The sequence below is a fragment of the Grampus griseus genome (genome assembly GCF_964374135.1).
Source record: "Grampus griseus genome assembly, chromosome: 5".
Lineage (NCBI taxonomy): Eukaryota > Metazoa > Chordata > Mammalia > Artiodactyla > Delphinidae > Grampus > Grampus griseus.
In genome coordinates this window covers 137,709,796-137,728,898 of record NC_138998.1, presented here as the reverse complement: position 1 = coordinate 137,728,898, position 19,103 = coordinate 137,709,796, and positions in this window count along the sequence as shown.

The following is a 19,103-nucleotide window of genomic DNA, read 5'->3' as shown; positions in this document are numbered from 1 at the left end:
AATCTGAGATGCGTCTCATTGGGCTTAAAACCAAGGTGTCAGCAGGACGGCGTTCATTCTGGAGATTCTAGGCGACATTCTGGTTCCTTGTCTTTTCCAGCTTCTGGAGGCCGCCTGTATTCTTTGGCTTGTGTGCCGCCCCTCAGCGATTGCATCATGTTGTCCACTGTTTCTGCCGTCACATCTTTCTCTGCCTCTGACCCTCCTGCCTCACTTCTCTTTACAAGGACGTTGGGCCCACCCAGATTATCCGGAAGAATCTCCCTGTGTCAAATTTGTAACTTCATCCCATCTGCAAAATCCGTTTGCCATGTAAAGTAACAAAGTCACAGGTTCCAGGATTTGGACGTGGCCACCTTTGGGGGCCATCGTCCTGCCTACTACACAGGACAAGGGTGGAAGTGAGACAGCAAAGGAGGCTGAGAGGGGAGACGGTTTGCACCTTGGAGGGCGTGTTTTGTTTGTTTGTTTGTTTGTTTTTGTTTTTGGCCACACCGCGTGGCATTTGGGATCTTCGTTCCCCAAACATTGGCAGGCGGCTTCTCAACCACTGCGCCACCAGGGAAGCCCGAGAAAGGACTCTTGTTCGCAGCTTCAGTGCCTGCCAGGTCCTGCATCTCTTGGCAAAGAGGGTAAAGAGAATGAAATTTTGTTTCCAGGAAGTTGTAGAGCAGTAGACAGTAAAATTCTACTCTCAGACAACGGAATTGAAAATTGTCTTCACTTCACATGTAAAGACCCTGCCCCTGAAAGTGTTCATGGGTGCCTAGTAAATTGTTCAAGTCTTCCTTTATCAGGAGATTGACATATGCAGATATTTTAATTTTATTTTGAAAAAGACAAAATGCAGGGTCTTCGCCTCTCACCAAACTTGCCCACGTGAACTCATTCTTGTTTCTAGGCCTTTCCTCAGGCTTTTTTTCCACCAGGAAAGCCCTTGATTTGCTCTGCCTGAATTCTACTCTTCTTTAAAATCACACCTCCTAGGAAACCTCCTTAGATTTTTCTAATCCGCATCGAGGGCCGTCTTCTTTGAACTCTTAGATTATAGTCACAAAGAGGAATATAAAAGCACCCATTCATTGTTTACCCACTATGTTTTTAATATACTTTAAGTATATTACCTAATTTCATTCTCACAAAACCCTACAAAAGAAGAATCATGTCCACATAATATATGGGAAAACTGCAGCAGACACAGATTAAGCAACTAGCTAGAAAGTTGCATGGCTAGAACTTGAGTTTTATTTCAGTTTTATATGGCTCAATTTTAACCTTCCAATAAAAGTTTTGTTTCCCCAATTTGTGGTACAGTTTTTTTCCCAACATTTTATTATGATAGTTTCAGATATACAGAAAAGTTGACAATTTTATAGAGAACACCCATGTACCCACCACCTAGATTCTACAATTGATGTTTTCACTATACTTGCTTTATTCCATATCTTTCTGTTCCTCTACCCGTTCCTCCCTGCAACCAACAATTCATCTTGTTTTCTTCATTTATTTCAAGGTCAGTTGCAGACATCAGGACACTTCCCCCTAATACTTCAGCATGCATATAATTAATTAGAGTTCAATATTTGTTTATGGTTCTATTTTTTTCTTTTGAGGTGAAATTTGCATCTGCTGAAATGTTCGAATCTCAAGTGTACTGTTGATGAGACACACCTGTGTAACCCAACCCCCCCCCCCAGTCAAGATATAGAAAATCATCATCACCCCAGAAATCCCCTCACACCCCTTCCTGTTCCATCATTACTCCCACTCCAGTCTTACCTTATCCACCATAGATTAGCTGTGCCTATTCTAAAACTTCATGTAAATGGAATCACGTGATATGTACTCTTGTAACAGGTTTCTTTCACTCAGGAATGTTTTTGGGATTGAGATTCATCCATGTTATTGCATGTATCAGTTCATTCCTTTTTTTTTTTACTGAAGTATAGTTGACTTACAATGCTGTCTTCATTTCAGGTGTAAAGCAAGGGGATTCAGTTATACATATACATATATTCTTTTTCAGATTCTTTTATGTTAATGGCAGAAATGTTTGTATTGATAGTAATGGCGGAAATTGATAGGAGCCCAGTGTCTCTCAGTAGGGGATTGGCTAAATTAACTTCATCACATCCTGCTTCATAAGCCTAAGACCTCCTTTACATTCACCACACCTTTCATGTTTGGGGGCCCCCTTAGGAAAAGAAAGGAAACATGAAAATAAGAACTTGCACTCTTAGTGGAGGAGAAAGGGATGAACAGGCAAAGTACAGAGGACTTCTAGGGCAGTGAAACTTGTCTGTGTGATACCATAATGATGGATAGCTGTCATTAGATATTTGTCTAAACCTATAGATTGTACAACACCAAGGGTGAACCCTAATGTAAACTATGGCCTTTGGATGGTAATGATGTGTCAGTGCAGCACCATCAGTTGTAACAAAAGTACCATCTGGTAGGGATGCTGACTGATATCAGGGGACGCTATTCATGTGTGGGGACACGAGGTAGAGGGAACTCTCCATAACTTGCAGTCAATTTTGCTGTGAACCTAAAACTGCTCAAAAAAAAAAAAAAACCTATTAAAAGAGATTTTTTTTGGCCGCACTTCACGGCTTGCAGGATCTTAGTTTCCTGACCAGAGATCGAACTTGTGACCCCTGCAGTGGAAGCACAGAGTTTTAGCCGCTGGGCCATCAGGGAATTCCCAAAAGAGATTTTTTTTTTAAACCCAAACTTGTATTCTCTTCTCAGCTAAATTCTACCCAGAACTGTGTGTACCTTTCTCATAAATAAATCAAGATATCTGAAAATTTGTACATACTCTGTGTGTAAAATTTGTGGGAGAAACCTCGGCTTAACAATAATGCCAGCTAAAAAAAAAAAAACAGGGCTTCCCTGGTGGCGCAGTGGTTGAGAGTCCGCCTGCCGATGCAGGGGACGCGGGTTCGTGCCCCGGTCTGGGAAGATCCCACATGCCGCCGAGAGGCTGGGCCTGTGAGCCATGGCCGCTGAGCCTGCGCGTCTGGAGCCTGTGCTCCGCAACGGGAGAGGCCACAACAGTGAGAGGCCCGTGTACCGCAAAAAAAAAAACAATAATGCGAGCTACCTGTTCAATTTTACTACTTTAATAAACAGTTGCCCTGTGAACACACTTAATGCCACTGCATTGTACGCTGAAAATGGTTACAATGGTAAATTTTGTGTTATATGTATTTTAGCAAAATGAAAAACAGAAACTGTTGTCCTGCTAATGAATCCCCCCTGGAGTGATTGGGTCATCTCTGCTCCAGGAAAGGTTGTAAAACCCCAGGATTCTTCCCGGCTTCAACGAGACTCTTGGTTGCAGGCAAAGCCTTCCACCCACTATCCCAGAAATCTTCATAGCAGCATGCATTGTTCATAGCCGTAAAACACTAGAAACAGTCCAGACGTCCGTCCACAAGAGAATGGGTTAATACATGGTGTACATCCATCCAACAGCATATTAAACAGTTCTTAAAAATGAATGGACCGCAGTCACATGCAACAAGGCTGAAACAGAAACACTACCATATGGAGTGAAAGAAAATCTCAACCAAGCATACACAGGTTTTCACTTATTTGCTTCCATCCACTTGATCTCTGTTCTCTTTTTTTTTTGGCTGCTCTGCAAGGCCGCTCTGGTCTTGTCCTTCTTGGTTCCCACAACTTAGGCCCCAACTTGTACCTCCTTCAATACAATCTTTTCCTTTGAACCATGAGAGTGGATGTTTGTTTTGGGAGAGATCTCAGCTGATACAGCTACATATGATCTCACTTTTTCAAAGCTCAGAACCAAGGATGCTAAACAGTATGCTATGGAAGGAACCTTATATACCTAGTAAAACTATTTATAACTAAAAACCAAAGCAGTGTCTGATAAACATACAGTTCAGGCCAGTGGGTACCTCTGGGGGCCAAGCAGGGGATAAAATTGGGAGGTTAACTTCAACAATGTTGATCATGTTTTGTTTTGTCTTGGTTTTTGGCTGTGCCACTCAGCTTTGGGATCTTAGTTCCCTGACCAGGGATTGAACCTGGACCTTGGCAGTAAAAGTGAAACAGGAAGGAAGGGGGCAGGGCACAACCTTTGAAAGAATGACATAGCCTGAGGACATGACATAAAAGGATTAGAACCAAATGGGTCCAAGATGGTGGACAAATCGACTTCCACTAGACCTTGAGCCTCAGTATACATTCATTGTAACACATCAGCAAGCTAAGTGACACACCCACAGGCTCCATGACAGTTCTAAGGAGACCATAATGATCAAAAAGTGAGTGGTGGCCCAATTCCTGGAAATCCCTACCCCTTCCTAAAATAGCTGGAATACTCCCCCCACTCATTAGCCTATGAAATTACCCCCCACTATAAAAACTGACAACACCATACCCTGGTGCCTTTCTCACCTTCTGAGATGGCCCACACTCTGTCTATGGAGTGTGTTTCTCTCTAAATAAATCCACTTCTTACCTATCACTTTGTCTCTCATTGAATTCTTTCTGCGATGAGACATCAAGAACCTGAGCTTCATTAAGTCCTGAAACCAGGTGTGTGATCTCAGTCGGAAGACTGTGGGTTTGGGCCGGGTTCGAGTCCCAGACTCATGGGTTCAAGTCCCAATCTGAGATGCATGGTTTCAAAAGCACCAAGTCCTAACCACTGGACCACCAGGGAATTCCCATCATGGTCTAACTCTTTAATTGGATGGTGTGTTCAAGGGAGTTCATTTTAATACTAGCTTCATGACTTAATACATAAATTATTTTACATGAATCAACTTTGAAAGCTAAAATATGGGGGAGGGACAGATCTGCTAAAACATAAGAAAAGAAAAAATCTCATAGGAGGCTGAAGTAAATGTTATAACCTAACATTATGAAATAATCTAGTTGGTACAGCCCAGAGGCAGAAAAAAAACCCTTGGACAAATCTCTAGGTTATTTACTGTTAAGTTTTAAGAGTTCTCTACATATTCTGCATAGCAATCCCTTATCAGATACATGATTTGCAAATGTTTTTCCCATCTTTCACTGGGATTTTGATTAAGAAAAATTTGGGCTAGTTGTCTTAGTCCATTTGGGCTGCTATGACAAAATGCTATAGACCGGATGGCTTACACAACAAACATTTATTTAGTAGAGTTCTGGAGGCTGGAAGTCCAGATCAAAGTGCTAGCAGATTTGGTGTCTGTTGAGAGTCCACTTCCTGGTTCTTAGACAGCTATCTTTTAGCTGTTTTGTCAGGTGGTAGAAGGGGCAAGAGAGCTCTCAGGGTCTCTTTTATAAGGGCACTAATCCCATTCATGAGGGTTCCACCCTCATGACCTAATCACCCCCCAAAGCCCCACCTCCTAAGACCATCACACTTGGGGTAAAGTTTCAGTATAGGAATATTGGACAGGGGGGACTCAAATATTCAGTCTGTATGAGTAGACATCCCAGATCTTGTCAAGTGTTTAATACATCACCCTATGGAAGAGCAGGGCAGTTTAAAAAATGAAAAACACAGGGGAGCTACTAAAACAAATATTTTCAAAATATTGTTAGAGAGAGAGAAGCAGATTAATTTAATAATTAAATTGTACTTAATCTCAAGCAAATTAATCATTGCATGATTTTATTTATGTTAAAAAAAAAAACAGGGACTTCCTGGTGGCACAGTAGATAAGAATCTGCCTGCCAATGCAGGGGACATGGCTTTGATCCCGGTCCGGGAAGATCCCACATGCCTCAGGGCAACTAAGCCTGTGCTCCACAATTACTGAAGCCCATGTGCCCAGATCCCGTGCTCCGCAACTAGAGAAGCCACCACAAGGCGAAGCCCGTGCACCACAACGAAGAGTAGCCCCCGCTCACCGCAACTAGAGAAAGCCCACGCTCAGCAACGAAGACCCAACACAGCCAAAAATAAATAAAAAATTAAATCTTAAAAAAAAAATGTAATCAAACTTGGCATCACCTCACAGTATCCAGAGTGATATTGTGCCCCTCCTAATATGAAGCAGTGAAAAATAAATGGTATCACCTATGAGACAATCTTGTCCAAAATGTTTGGCCTGAATCTAATCATGAAGAATAATTGCACAAATTCAGAATGTGAAACAGTTCAGAAGACAAATGGCCTGGACTCTTGCAAAAAGTCAATTTCTAAACAAATGTGGGAGACAATAGATGAACAACAAGGACCTACTGTTTAGCACAAGGAGAACCTAGGGGTAAAACAGGAATAAAGACACAGACCTACTAGAGAATGGACTTGAGGATATGGGGAGGGGGAAGGGTAAGCTGTGACAAAACGAGAGAGAAGCATGGACATATATACACTACCAAACGTAAAATAGCTAGCTAGTGGGAAGCAGCTGCATAGCACAGGGAGATCAGCTCGCTGCTTTGTGACCGCCTGGAGGGGTGGGATAGGGAGGGTGGGAGGGAGGGAGAGGCAAGAAGGAAGAGATATGGGAACATATGTATATATATAACTGATTCATTTTGTTGTAAAGCAGAAACTAACACACCATTGTAAAGCAATTATACTCCAATAAAGATGTTAAAAAAATAAAAAATAAATAAAAAACTACAAAATAACAAAAAAAATCTTGTAATAACCTATGATGGAAAAGAATGGAAAAGGAATATGAATATATATAGAACTGAATCACTATGCTGTACACCTGAAACTTACCTTATATTGTAAATCAACTATACTTCAATTAAAAAAACAAAAACCAAAGGTAGGGGAGAATGTTGGGGAAGGAACAATTCAAAAGGTCAAGGACCTTTTGTTCCTTCTTAAGGGCTACAGATAATATTCTGAGCCATGTCCTGTGAGCTGTCTTATAGATAATGAAACCCCTGCCAGGTGGAAGGAGTTAACCACATGATGATGAGACTGTAGCTATGACATAAACTGCCACAGTTCCAAGAATTGGCCTCAAGGAAGTGGGAACAAACCGACCCTGGAACTGAAGACCAACTCTACTTAAAACAATCAAGATGATGCTGATCAGACCACCGATGACCCATTTCAAGCTGACTGTCAGGGACTTCCCTGGTGGCGCAGTGGTTAAGAATCCGCCTACCAATGCAGGGGACACGGGTTCGAGCCCTGCTCTGGGAAGATCCCACATGCCGCACAGCAACTAAGCCCATACACCAAAGCTACTGAGCCTGCGCTCTAGAGCCCTCGAGTCACAACTATTGAAGCCCGCGTGCCACAATTATTGAAGCCCGCGCACCTAGAGCCCATGCTTCTCAACAAGAGAAGCCACCGCAATGAGAAGCCCACACACCACAACAAAGAGTAGCCTCCGCTCGCCGCAACTAGAGAAAGCCTGTGTGCAGCAACGAAGACCCAATGCAACTAAAAATAAATTTAAAAAAAAGAAAAAAAAAAGATGACCGTCAGAGCTACCTGTGCTGTTTCTGCATGTAGCCCCTCCCTCAGCCTATAAAAGCTCTTGCCCACTGATAGTCAGTGGGGGAAGTCGATCTTCGGACAGGCATCCGCCCTCCCCCATCCCCCGTTGCCGGCATCCAAGATAAAGCAAGCTTTCCTTTCCACCACCTTTGCCTCTTTATTGGCTTTTGAGTGGCGAGCAGCCAGTTATAGGTACATATTCAATTATTTGAGATGAAAAGCCATGATGTATATGACTTGTTTCACATGGGTCAGGTGAAATAAATATAAGGCAGCGTGGCAAAAAGTTAACAATTGATGGACTACCTAAAGGATATACAAGGTTTCTTTAGTACTGTTCTCTCAACTTTTCTATAGGCTTGGTGAATGTCAAGATAAAAATTTGATGGGGAAGAATGCAAAAGAACAGTAAAAGAAGAGCATCACTTGGTTAATAAAACACGTGCTTTGACGTTGTTAAACTTGGCATTGCATTTCTTTGGAATCTTGAAATAAATATTTTTAAAATGTGGATATTTTTGCTGAAGCGTCTAAATTTAGATTACAGGGTAGCCATGGAGAAATATTTGCCCTTTGAATCAGATGCTGAAAAGGTAGAGTTGATTTTGGCAGGGTGTGCCCTGCCTACTGGCTAGAAGAAAACGTTCTCCCTATGCTAAGCATATTTGAATTTTACAGTACAACTATTCACAAGATACATTTACTGTTTACCATAACAGGAGTTAGGACAGAAATCGTCCCTCTTATGGAAAGGAGGAGCTAGAGGAATCTAACAGATGAGGTAACGATAAAAACTATATGGAGAGGGTGAGATGCATGCTTGGTCTTGGGAACACAGAAAGGATCTAATTCTAAGTATTTTTTTCATATGTGGAGGAGCAGAAGGCACCATGGAAACTATGTAAGTGGAGTCAAAGGAAAGGGCTTGTGAAAATAAGACAAGGGGTTTTATTAAGGGGGAACGTTGCTTCAAAAATAACACGTAAAGTTTATTGTAGATGATTTTAAAGACATAGAAAAGCACCAGGAAGAAAACAGAGCCACCAACATGCCACCACAGAGGATAGCATTTAGGTTGCTTCTAGGCTGTTTTCTACACATTAGTAAAAATGATGATGATGATGATGAGCAAATGTCTATTCTGGGAATCTAAAAAAGAAAACAAAGGAACAAACATAATACAGAAACAGACTCACAGATACAGAGAACAAACGGGTGGTTGCCACAGGGGAGGGGTTGGGGGGGGATGAATGAAATAGGTGAGGGAGATTAAGAGGTACAAACTTCCATTTACAAAATATATGTACAACATAGGGAATATACTCAATAATATTGCAAAATCTTTGTACGGTGACAGATGGCAACTAGACTTATCATGGGACCATTTTGTAATGCATAAAAAGATCACATTGTTGTACACCTGAAACTAATATAATATTGTAAGGCAATTATACTTCAATTAAAAATGTAAAAAAACAGGGACTTCCCTGGTGGTGTAGTGGTTAAGAATCCACCTGCCTTGGGCTTCCCTGGTGGCGCAGTGGTTGAGAGTCCGCTTGTCGATGCAGGGGACATGGGTTCGGGCCCTGGTCCGGGAAGATCCCACATGCCGCGGAGCAGCTAAGCCCGTGCGCTACAACTACTGAGCCTGCGCTCTAAAGCCTGTGAGCCATAACTACTGAGCCCACGTGCCATAACTACTGAAGCCCGCGCGCCTAGAGCCTGTGCTCCACAACAAGAGAAACCACTGCAATGAGAAGCCCGTGCACCGCAAGAAGAGTAGCCCCCACTGGCTGCAACTAGAGAAAGCCCGTGTGCAGCATTGACGACCCAACGCAGCCAAAAATAAATTAATTAATTTAGGGCTTCCCTGGTGGTGCAGTGGTTGAGAGTCCACCTGCCGATGCAGGGGACACGGGTGAGTGCCCCGGTCTGGGAAGATCCCACATGCCGCGGAGCGGCTGGGCCCGTGCGCCATGGCTGCTGAGCCTGCGCGTCCGGAGCCTGTGCTCCGCAACGGGAGAGGCCACAAGAGTGAGAAGCCCGCGTACCGCAAAAACAAAAATAATAATAATTAATTAAAAAAATAATGTTTTCACATCATATTGCATTTGACCCCACAAAAATAGTCTTTCATTATTGAGGGGGAAAAAGAAGGGTTTTATTATACACTTTGCTACGTGCCAGGTACCCACATTTTCTAAGATAACACGACTCTGCGAAGTGAGAGCTATCCCTTTTGTCTTTCACTAACAGCACAGTCACCATGTTCATCTAACTTGCTCACGTGCCTAGTACGAGGTGGAATCCAGAGTCAACTTCACGTCCTCTGACCTTTTTGTCCTCCAGAAATAGATAAAAGATGTATGATGTTATCACTAATCTTAAATTTGCATGTAAGAATTCTTGTACCATTTCAAAGAGCTAATTATCTTTATGAGCGACCAGAAGTACATTTAGACCAAAAGTATATTCTTTGAGCATCTAAGGATCAATGAACTCATTCAACAAAAATTTGAGTGTCTTATATTCTAGGCATGGTGCCTAGAACATATATTATTTCTTTTAAGTCTCAAGAAGATCCCTGCGAAATTATTACAGTTTCCATCTTTCAGATGAAGTGAAGGGATTTTCCCCAAGGGATGCCAGCTAGTAAGAACACAGCCACTGGTGGCTTTGTAATGAGCCGGCCGACCTGGTGAGCTGAACAGCATTTCCCAGAATTCTCCTCTCTGTGTGTTTTCATTGCGGGGGTGGGGGGGGGCTACAAAAGACATTCTGCGTCCAATTGGGAAGGGAGGGGTGGAGCCAGAGCCCTGTGGTGGTTTACACTCAGCAGGACTATGCAAGGCACCCAGGTGCTGTTGGAGTTCACCTGCGCAGGTTACTTGCTGGCCCAGCCTCTCCGGAGCTACTCTTTTCTCGCCCCAGATGCTCCAGATGTGACTTAGCTCTTTGACAAAGAGTGCTTTACCTTCTCTCACAGGACACCACATCCTCAAATTTGGAGCCTGGCGGTGAGCTGACATCGGTTCCCCTCTGTCTCTGTGGATTTGTCTGTCCTCCTTCTACCCACTTTATGTACAGTTTTTTCTCTTTCCGACTGCCTGCCCTGTGGACGTCAGGCTCCAGCGTTAGAAAGCAAGAGGATAGCTTTACAGAGACCGTTTAACCAGCTTCCACAATTGCAGAAGGTCAGATCCTTGTTACGTACCCAGTGGTTTGCTTTCTGTGATCGAACCCCGATTATTGATAGAAGCCCAAACTTAAAAACCAAACAAACAAAGAAAAAACCAAAAAAACAGAAGACAACTGTTTTCTGTGGCCAGATGGAAATAACTTGATCATTCATCTTTAAATACCTTGGAGTCACAGCTGAACCTACTTTTGAGAATTATCTAATTAAGCTGAGAGGGAAGAGAGGTATTTTTTCCAGAGTCTGGAATTTTTGAGTGATGAATTAAATAGTTTCATGTAACTTGGCAAATTATTAATTACGTTACTGGAGTTGATTATTAGGATCTTAAAAGTTGCTTCTGGCACCTATAGCTGCTGTAATAAATGATCACAAACAGTAGCTTAACACAGATTTATTATTTTATATAGCTGTGGATGTCAGAAGTCAAAAATGAGTTTCAGGGACTTCCCTAGTGGTTAAGAATCCTCCTGCCAATGCAGGGGACACGAGCCCTGGCCCGGGAAGATCCCACATGCCGCAGAGCAATGAAGCCCGTGCACCACAACTACTGAGCCTGCTCTCTAGAGCCCACGAGTCACAACTACTGACCCTGCGTGCTGCAACTACTGAAGCCCGTGCGCCTGGAGCCTGTGCTCCGCACCGAGAAGCCACCGCAGTGAGAAGCCCCTGGGCGCCACAACTAGAGAAAGCCCGTGCACAGCAACGAAGACCCAACGCAGCCAAACATAAATAAATAAAATTTATAAGGAAAAAAAATGAGTTTCAATGGGTCAAAGCCCAGGTGCTGGGGGTAGCTGTGCTCCGTCTGGCCGCTCTGGGCGAGGGTGAGTTTCTGGGCCTTTTCCAGCCTCTAGCCGCCCACATTACTCGGCCTGCGGCTCCTGCCTCCAACTTCAAAGCACGTCTCTAACCTCTGCTTTCCTCCTCTTGGACTCTGACTCTTGCTTTCTTTGGATAAGGACCCTTGTGATTGCATTGGCCAACCTGGGTAATTGAGGATAGGCTCCCGATCTGGATCCTGGTCCTTAACTAGATCACATCTGCAAAATCCCTTTTGCTGTGTAACATAATATATTCACAAATTCTCAGGGTTAGGATGTGGGTATTTGGGGGGAGCCTTAAATCTGACTACCACAGGCACCATGGAAGTTTTTCCTTGTTTCTTTTCTTCTAATGTAAACTTTTAATCAACATGTAACATCTATTTAGAGAAGTGGATAAGTCATAAGCATACGGATGAATGAATTTTTCGCCAAGTGAATAATACATCCCAGATTAAGAAACAGAGCATACTCCAAAATCCAGAAGTGTCCTTCCCGTCACTCTCCCCACCCCCAAAGGCAACCACTGTCCTAACTTCTAATGCCACAGGCTCATTTTGCCTGGTTCTGAACTGCACATCAGTGGAATTATATAGTATGCACTCTTTTGTGTCAGATTTTTTTTTTTGATGAGGACCATTTTTAAAGTCTTTATTGAATTTGTTACAATATTGCTTCTGTTTTTATGTTTTGGTTTTTTGGCCACAAGGCATGTGGGATCTTAGCTCCCCGACCAGGTATCGAGCCCATACGCCCTGCGCTGGAAGGCAAAGTCCCAACCACTGGACCGCCAGGGAATTCGCTTGTGTCCGTCTGATTTCTTTTGCTCAATCCTTATGAGTCATTTATGTGGAACATCCATTTTCACTTCTGTATAGTTTACCAGTATTATGAATAAATTTCAGTTTCTTTATCCATTCTACAGTTGTTGGGCATTTGGATGTTTTCCGGTTGGGAACTATGATAAGTAGTTCTGCCATGAACATACTTGCACGTGTCTTCTGATGAACACAAACATGCATCTCTGCTGTGTGTAATCTGAGAAATGGGACTGCCGGGTCACGGGGTTTGCATACACTCAGCTTCCCCAGGTACTTCAGAAACACAGTTCTGCTCCATCCGCATCCCTCCCATTCCTGAGGCTGCCCCTTACCCCTGTCCCTGACCTCCTTGTTATTCTGCAACCTCTGATCCCGCCTCCCAACACCCTATGCCCCAGGAACTGGCGACGGGGTAAAGTTCAGCTCTGGAATGAAGCTGAGGGATCAGATGAATGTAGGTACTTCATGCATGCCTTGGTTGATTCTTAAAATGATGCAAGTGTTAACTGTCTATTTATTTTAGGCTGTGACATAATGTCCCTTGGGTCAAATGAAGGTGCATGCCAATGGTGTGTTAAAATACATGCATTCAGAAGACGACTGGGGTGTTTTGTACTTGGTGGCAGGGCATTAAAGCTTCAAGTGTCAGGTGGGAAAGAGCATCAGAAAGGTTTTTAAAAAACAAACAAAAAAACAACCAGGAGAATGGCAAAAAATAAATAGCTTCTTCCACCTGATGGAATCTTTGCTGGTTCTAGGCTCTTGCGGGGAACTTAGGAAGCTCTGAAAGCTGTGCTTGGCTGGTAGCAAGCAGATAGCTTGTGTGTCTCCTGCTTTATGTAGCTGGCAAAGTTTAGTTCTGTGTTCTTTGCCACTGGGGGAACTTTATACCTATAGGTCAATCCATCCCCATCTTAATGAGACAACCATGCAGTTAGAATCCTTGAAAGGCTGTAAGATTGTAGAGAATTCAGAGTATTGGGCTCGTCATTATTCTTTTTTTTATAAAGAAAAAAAGAGAAAGCTGAAGAACTTATATTCTAGTAATTCCAGTTACTAATTAGAAAGTGTTAGCCATGTCGGACCAAGATCTGTATCAAGGTAAACGTTTAATTTATAGTGTACCTTGTCATCATAAAATTGAGTTTTTGAATATTTTACTGCAAAGAGCAAGATGTTCTTTTGTCATATTCTGCTCTCTGCAAAGTCTTTATAATTAAATTCTGTGGGATGTGTAACCTTTGTGAGGTTAGATTTTGGCAAAGCTTGTCTAATCGGTTTGTTGTAGGAAATTCTATCTTTTAGTTGTTATTGTTATGGAAAATAAATCTACTCACAAAATTGTAATGAACATACCCACTTTGGGATAATTCTCACACTACCTATGACTGCATTAATTTTGTTTCTGTGTGAGTAGTACGAATCCATGGGCTGGTCAGTATTCTAGCCTCTGCTCTCTTAAAGGCCTGGAGAAAGAAACCAACCCCTGTCTAACCCCACACAAAGCCCAGTTCTTCTGGAGGTTAGGCTGGGTCCTATGGGGAGTAGGTTGATAAAGTCTTTCCCTCTCACGTAGCTAGAAAGATTCTGGGTTCTTAATTCAAACATTATCTTAACCTCATCATTGCCATCATTCATATCTTAAACCTTTGGTGGCTTTAATTTTTTTTTTAATTAACATTATTTTGTGTTAGACTGTGGGTTTCTTGACCTGCTCTAGGCCAGACTTGCCCGTAAGTGAAAATGAGGGACCAGGAAGCTTTCTCCAGGTTGTAAACAGGGAAGTTATTACTGCAATTAGGTGTCAAACATCATCACAGAAAACGGGAAGTCTTCCCTTAGGCACCCAGCTTACACTCCACCTGCACTACCCAGGAGGGCGGTATTCCCCAGCGAGGTGACCCGGGGTCCCTGGAGCGCTCCTTCAACCCCAGCCTCCACCCTTCGTCCTTTCCTCTTTACAGACTTCCTCCTGCCCAGGGCTTCCGCTCCCTCCCAGCAGCTCCAGAGGCTCATCTGTCGGGCGGGCCCCGAAGCCAGTTTCCTTGGTCTCCTCATCTTTGCCTGAGGAAGCCCTGAGGAAACCCCAGAAGGCGGTGCCAGCTTGAGGGGAGAGGCTGGAGAATGGGGGAGGGGGGAGGGGGTGCTTTCTGTCTTGGGAAACAGGAGGGAAGGAGGCGGGGCACAACCTTTGAAAGAATGACACAGCCCGAGGACATGACGTAAACTCATTAGAAACAAATGGGTCCAAGATGGCAGACAAGTCATGTCCACTAGACCTTGAGCCTCAGTATACGCTCACATAAGCAAGCTAAATGACGCACCCACAGGCCCCATGACAGTTCCAAGACCGACCGTAAGGATCAAAAAGTGGGCAGGGGCTTCCCTGGTGGCGCAGTGGTTGGCAGTCCGCCTGCCAATGCAGGGGACACGGGTTCGTGTCCCGGTCCGGGAAGATCCCACATGCCGCGGAGCGGCTGGGCCCGTGAGCCATGGCCGCTGAGCCTGCGCGTCCGGAGCCTGTGCTCCGCAACGGGAGAGGCCACAACAGTGAGAGGCCCGCGTACCGCGAAAAAAAAAAGTGGGCAGTGGCCCAATTCCTGGAAACCCCGCCCCTTCCTAAAATAGCTGGAATACTCCTCCCCCTCATTAGCCTATGAAATCACCCACCCCTATAAAAACTGACAACCCCCATACCCTGGTGCCTTTCTCACCTTCTGAGATGGCCCACGCTCTGTGGAGTGTGTTTCTCTCTAAATAAATCCACTTCTAACCGATCACTTTGTCTCCCGCTGAGTACTTTCTGCGATGAGCCATCAAGAACCTGAGCTTCATTAAGTCCTGAAACCAGGTATGTGACCTCAGTTGGAAGACTGTGGGTTTTGGCCGGGTTCAAGTCCAAATCTGGCTTTAGGCTGGGTTGAGTCCCGGCACGTGGGTCCAAGTCCCAATCTGAGGTGCACGGTTTCAGCTGGGGCTCAGGCCGGAGGCTGCTGGCGGTGAGCCAGCTGGTCCCGGGGGCACGGGGCGCCGTGTGGCCAGGGAAGCAGAGGCCACGCCATGCCCACGGGAAAGGCATGACAGAATGTTCCATCCCTGGAGTGCTCAGTCCTCTCCCCAAAGCAGCCTCCAATCCTGTTCCTGAAAATTCTCTTTCCACTCACCTTCATCTCTTGAAACTTTGTTTTCCTCCTGCCTTTGAGGGAAGCCAGGAGGCCCTTCCCTCACGGGGTCACTGTGGGCTGGGGCCTGGAGAGGGACAAGGCATTCCCGGCCTTCCAAGCTCTACTCGTGCTGGCCTTGTCTTCATGGCAACAGCCTGGGCTGGGGGCCCGGTCTCCAGGTATGTTATGAGCCAAGAGGACTTTGTGGGCTGTCCGCAGGTCTAACCACCACACCATCCAAAAGGTTTATGAGTGAATGTTGAGAGCATAACTATCTCGTATTGAGGAACTGTCTGGTCAAAAGGAATTTTTCATTAAACATCCGACAACTATTTATTGTGTACTTACCATATGTTAGGCTTGGTTGTAGCTCTAGCGGGATTTCAGAGAGCAAGACACACAAATCTCTGCCTACTCTCATAGAGTGGGAGGAGACAGGCAATAAACAAAAGAGATGAGCAAATTTCACAGTAGGTTAGAAGGTCGAAAGTACTAAGGAAAAAAGAAAGCAGGAAGGAGAAAAGGGAAATGGGGGTGCAGAGTGAGGGTAAGTTTTACTTTTATTTAGGGTAGTCAGGGAAGGTCTCTCTGGAAAGGTAACATTTGAGCCAAGACTTAAAGGAAGAGAGGGACTGGGCCATGCAGTTTTCTAGGGGAAGAGCGTTCTGGCAGACGGAACAGCAAGTACCAAGGCCCTGAGGCAGCAGCGTGCCTGGCACAACAAGGTGGCCAGTGTAGGCAGAGCAGAGTCAAAGGAGGGGAGAACAGTGGGACAAGAGGTCAGAGAAGTACCAGGAAGGCCAGCTCCTTGGGGCTTCTGGGACTTGGGCTTCTCCTCTGAGTCAGATGGGAACCATCGGAGTGTTTTGAGAGGAGGGCAGACCTGACTGTTTTTAAGGATCCTTCAGCTGCCTGTTGAGAATGGGTGGTAACAGGATGAAGACAGAAGGAGGAAGACATTTAGGAGGTTGCTGTGCTCATCTGGGTGAGAAGTGGTTAGATTCAAGATCTCCTCTGAAGGTGGGCTCATCAGGGCTTACTGACTGATTGCACGTGTGATATAAAAGACAGATGATTCTAAGATTTTTGAAAAGAGATTAACCAGGACCCAAATGATGTAAGAAAGGTTCTGTGAAGGAAGGAGTTTGGGGATCTAGAAGGATTCTTTCAGGCTAGAGGACAGATATATACAGACAAGGAAGAAATACGGGAGCAGAGGGGAGACCTGGAGAGCAGGTGTTCTGGACAGCCACAGGGGTTACAGTGGAGGGTAGGAATCATTTTGGAGAGAATTAGTACCTATAAGAGTTCTGCAAGAAAACAGAACGCATAATCTGCTGGGATAGTTGAGGAGCATTAATGATGCTATTTACGAGGGTGTGGGCGGTTAAAATAAATCAGCAAAGGATGGCACAGCGCCCTGGGCTGCCTCCGATGGCCATCTGACTCAGAAGACAAGCCCAAGTCCTGGGGGGCCAGGGAAGGTAGGGGTATCAAAACCCCGAGATTGTTGCTGTGTGGAAAGAGGGCTGTCCCTCGTGAACTGTGGCCTCCAGGAGAGGAACAGTAGCCGCCACTAACCTACAGCTTGGCAGGAAGGGAGCTGGGAAAATAGAAACCCACCCCTGCCATCTCCCGCTGGGGCCTCCTACTGGATGAAGCCAGAGGGCAAGAGAGCCCTTAACTGTTAGTGCAGTCAGCTGGGGGTGCAGCAGGGGCAGTGCGGGGGGAGGGTAGAGCCTGGATAGCCCCCCTTGAAAGCCCACCCAGCTTTCAAAACAAGCCAGGAGTTCAGCTTTAGGTGATAGGGACCAAGAACGGCTTGAGTAGAGAATATGCCAAGTTGTGCTTCGGGAAATGTAAAAGTTGTGATAGGATTAATTGGGCGGGGAGTCAAGGAGGAGGCTCTTTGGTGACCGAGGGAATGGAGAGAAAGATACTCATTTTTATGTGATAGCATCATGCTAAGAGAGAGGCATTGTTCAAAGAGTTTTACAGGCATCCTCTCTGGCAGAACTCCCAAACAACGCCAGCCATTGCATGAGCGTGAAAGAATACACGTCAGTGGTTTAGCACAGTGCCCAGGATATAGAAACATTCAACATGTGTTATCTGTTAGCTGTCATCCCCATTTTAAAGATGATTAAAAAACCAAAAACAAACGTTGTGCCACAGAAAAGTTGCTCAACTAGTAAGTGGTGTTCAAACACAGGGGCATTCTGATTCTGACTCCCACATTCCCAAGGTCATGTCCAACCTGTGTTTTCTGCAACGCCCTGAGAAACACTTCAAAGGAAGAACTGGTAAGTCTTGGAGACGGACACGGGCCAATGCCTGCAATGTGGGAACACTAGGGACCGAAGCCAACAACAAGGGAGAGGCAGAACTGGAGAGGCAAGAGATAAATGTGGAAACAATTTGCTGAGGGAGGCAGGGACAAGTTGCATTAAGGGGACAGCTGGCTGGGTTAGACTTAGAGGGAAGAAGAGGCCCTGAGAGAAAGGTGACACTGCCAGAAGGGGGAGGAAGGGCCTTGGGAATTAGATGCAAGGTCTGTGAGTGACTAGGGGCTGATCCCAAAGTCAGACACCTTCATTCATTTTTCCTTTTAAAATCCTCTGGAAGCCACGGAGCCACTAAGCCCATGCGCCACAACTACTGAGCCTGCGCTCTAGAGCCCGCGAGCCACAACTACTGAAGCCCGCGCGCCTAGAGCCTGTGCTCCACGAGAGAAGCCGCTGCAATGACAAGCCTGTGCACCGCAACGAAGAGTAGCCCCCGCTCGCCGCAACTTGAGAAAGCCTGCGCGCAGCAAAAAACACCCAAAACAGCCAAAAAAAAAAAAAAAAAAAAAATCCTCTGGAAGTCTCTCAAGATGTTAACTCTTCTATTTCTAGGGATTTATCTTACGGAAGCCCGGGAGCCAGTGTTTACCACATGGTGCCCGCCTTAGAGAAATTCAGTTTTTGTTGAATGAATGAAATGATGCAGGGCTTTGGGTGCACTTGAATTCACTTCCATGTACTGATTCAGTTTTGTGGTATCGTTGTTCTGTAGGTCCAACGTCATCTACTTTTTTACATCCCTCAGAACTATGCTGATACTGTGCCTGCATCATGGATGTCTGCTAGCTGAATCTAAATTCAGTTAATAATGGACATTTGCATTAACATATTGATATTAGAATCTGAATGATGTATATAATTTTCTTTGCATAATCTCCACTGCTCACAGACCGACCTCATTTTTTACTTTTAAAATTGACCCTAATCTACTCTTTAATCCTCATTTTGGACCACTCTCCTATGTGAACTGTTGGAAACAGTCTGGTTTGCTCACCATTTTCCAGATGTGCTTTTCACACTTAATACCTTTGTGACTCCTAAATGGTGACTTGGAAGGCCCCACTGAATTTTTTTTTTTATGATTCATCCTTAGGCAAATTCTTAAACTTTCTAAGCCTCAGTTTCCTCATTCTTAAAATGAGAATAATAGAGTCTAGCTCAGACTTGCCTGTGGTGAGATAATGCACGTATTATGCATTTTCAAATTTCAGCTCTCTCATGTACTAGCTGTGTGATCTTGTCTAGGCCCCCTGGTCTTTGGGCTCTGATTTCCTCCTTTATGAAATGTGGCGAGGGCAGAAAGCATTCTGCA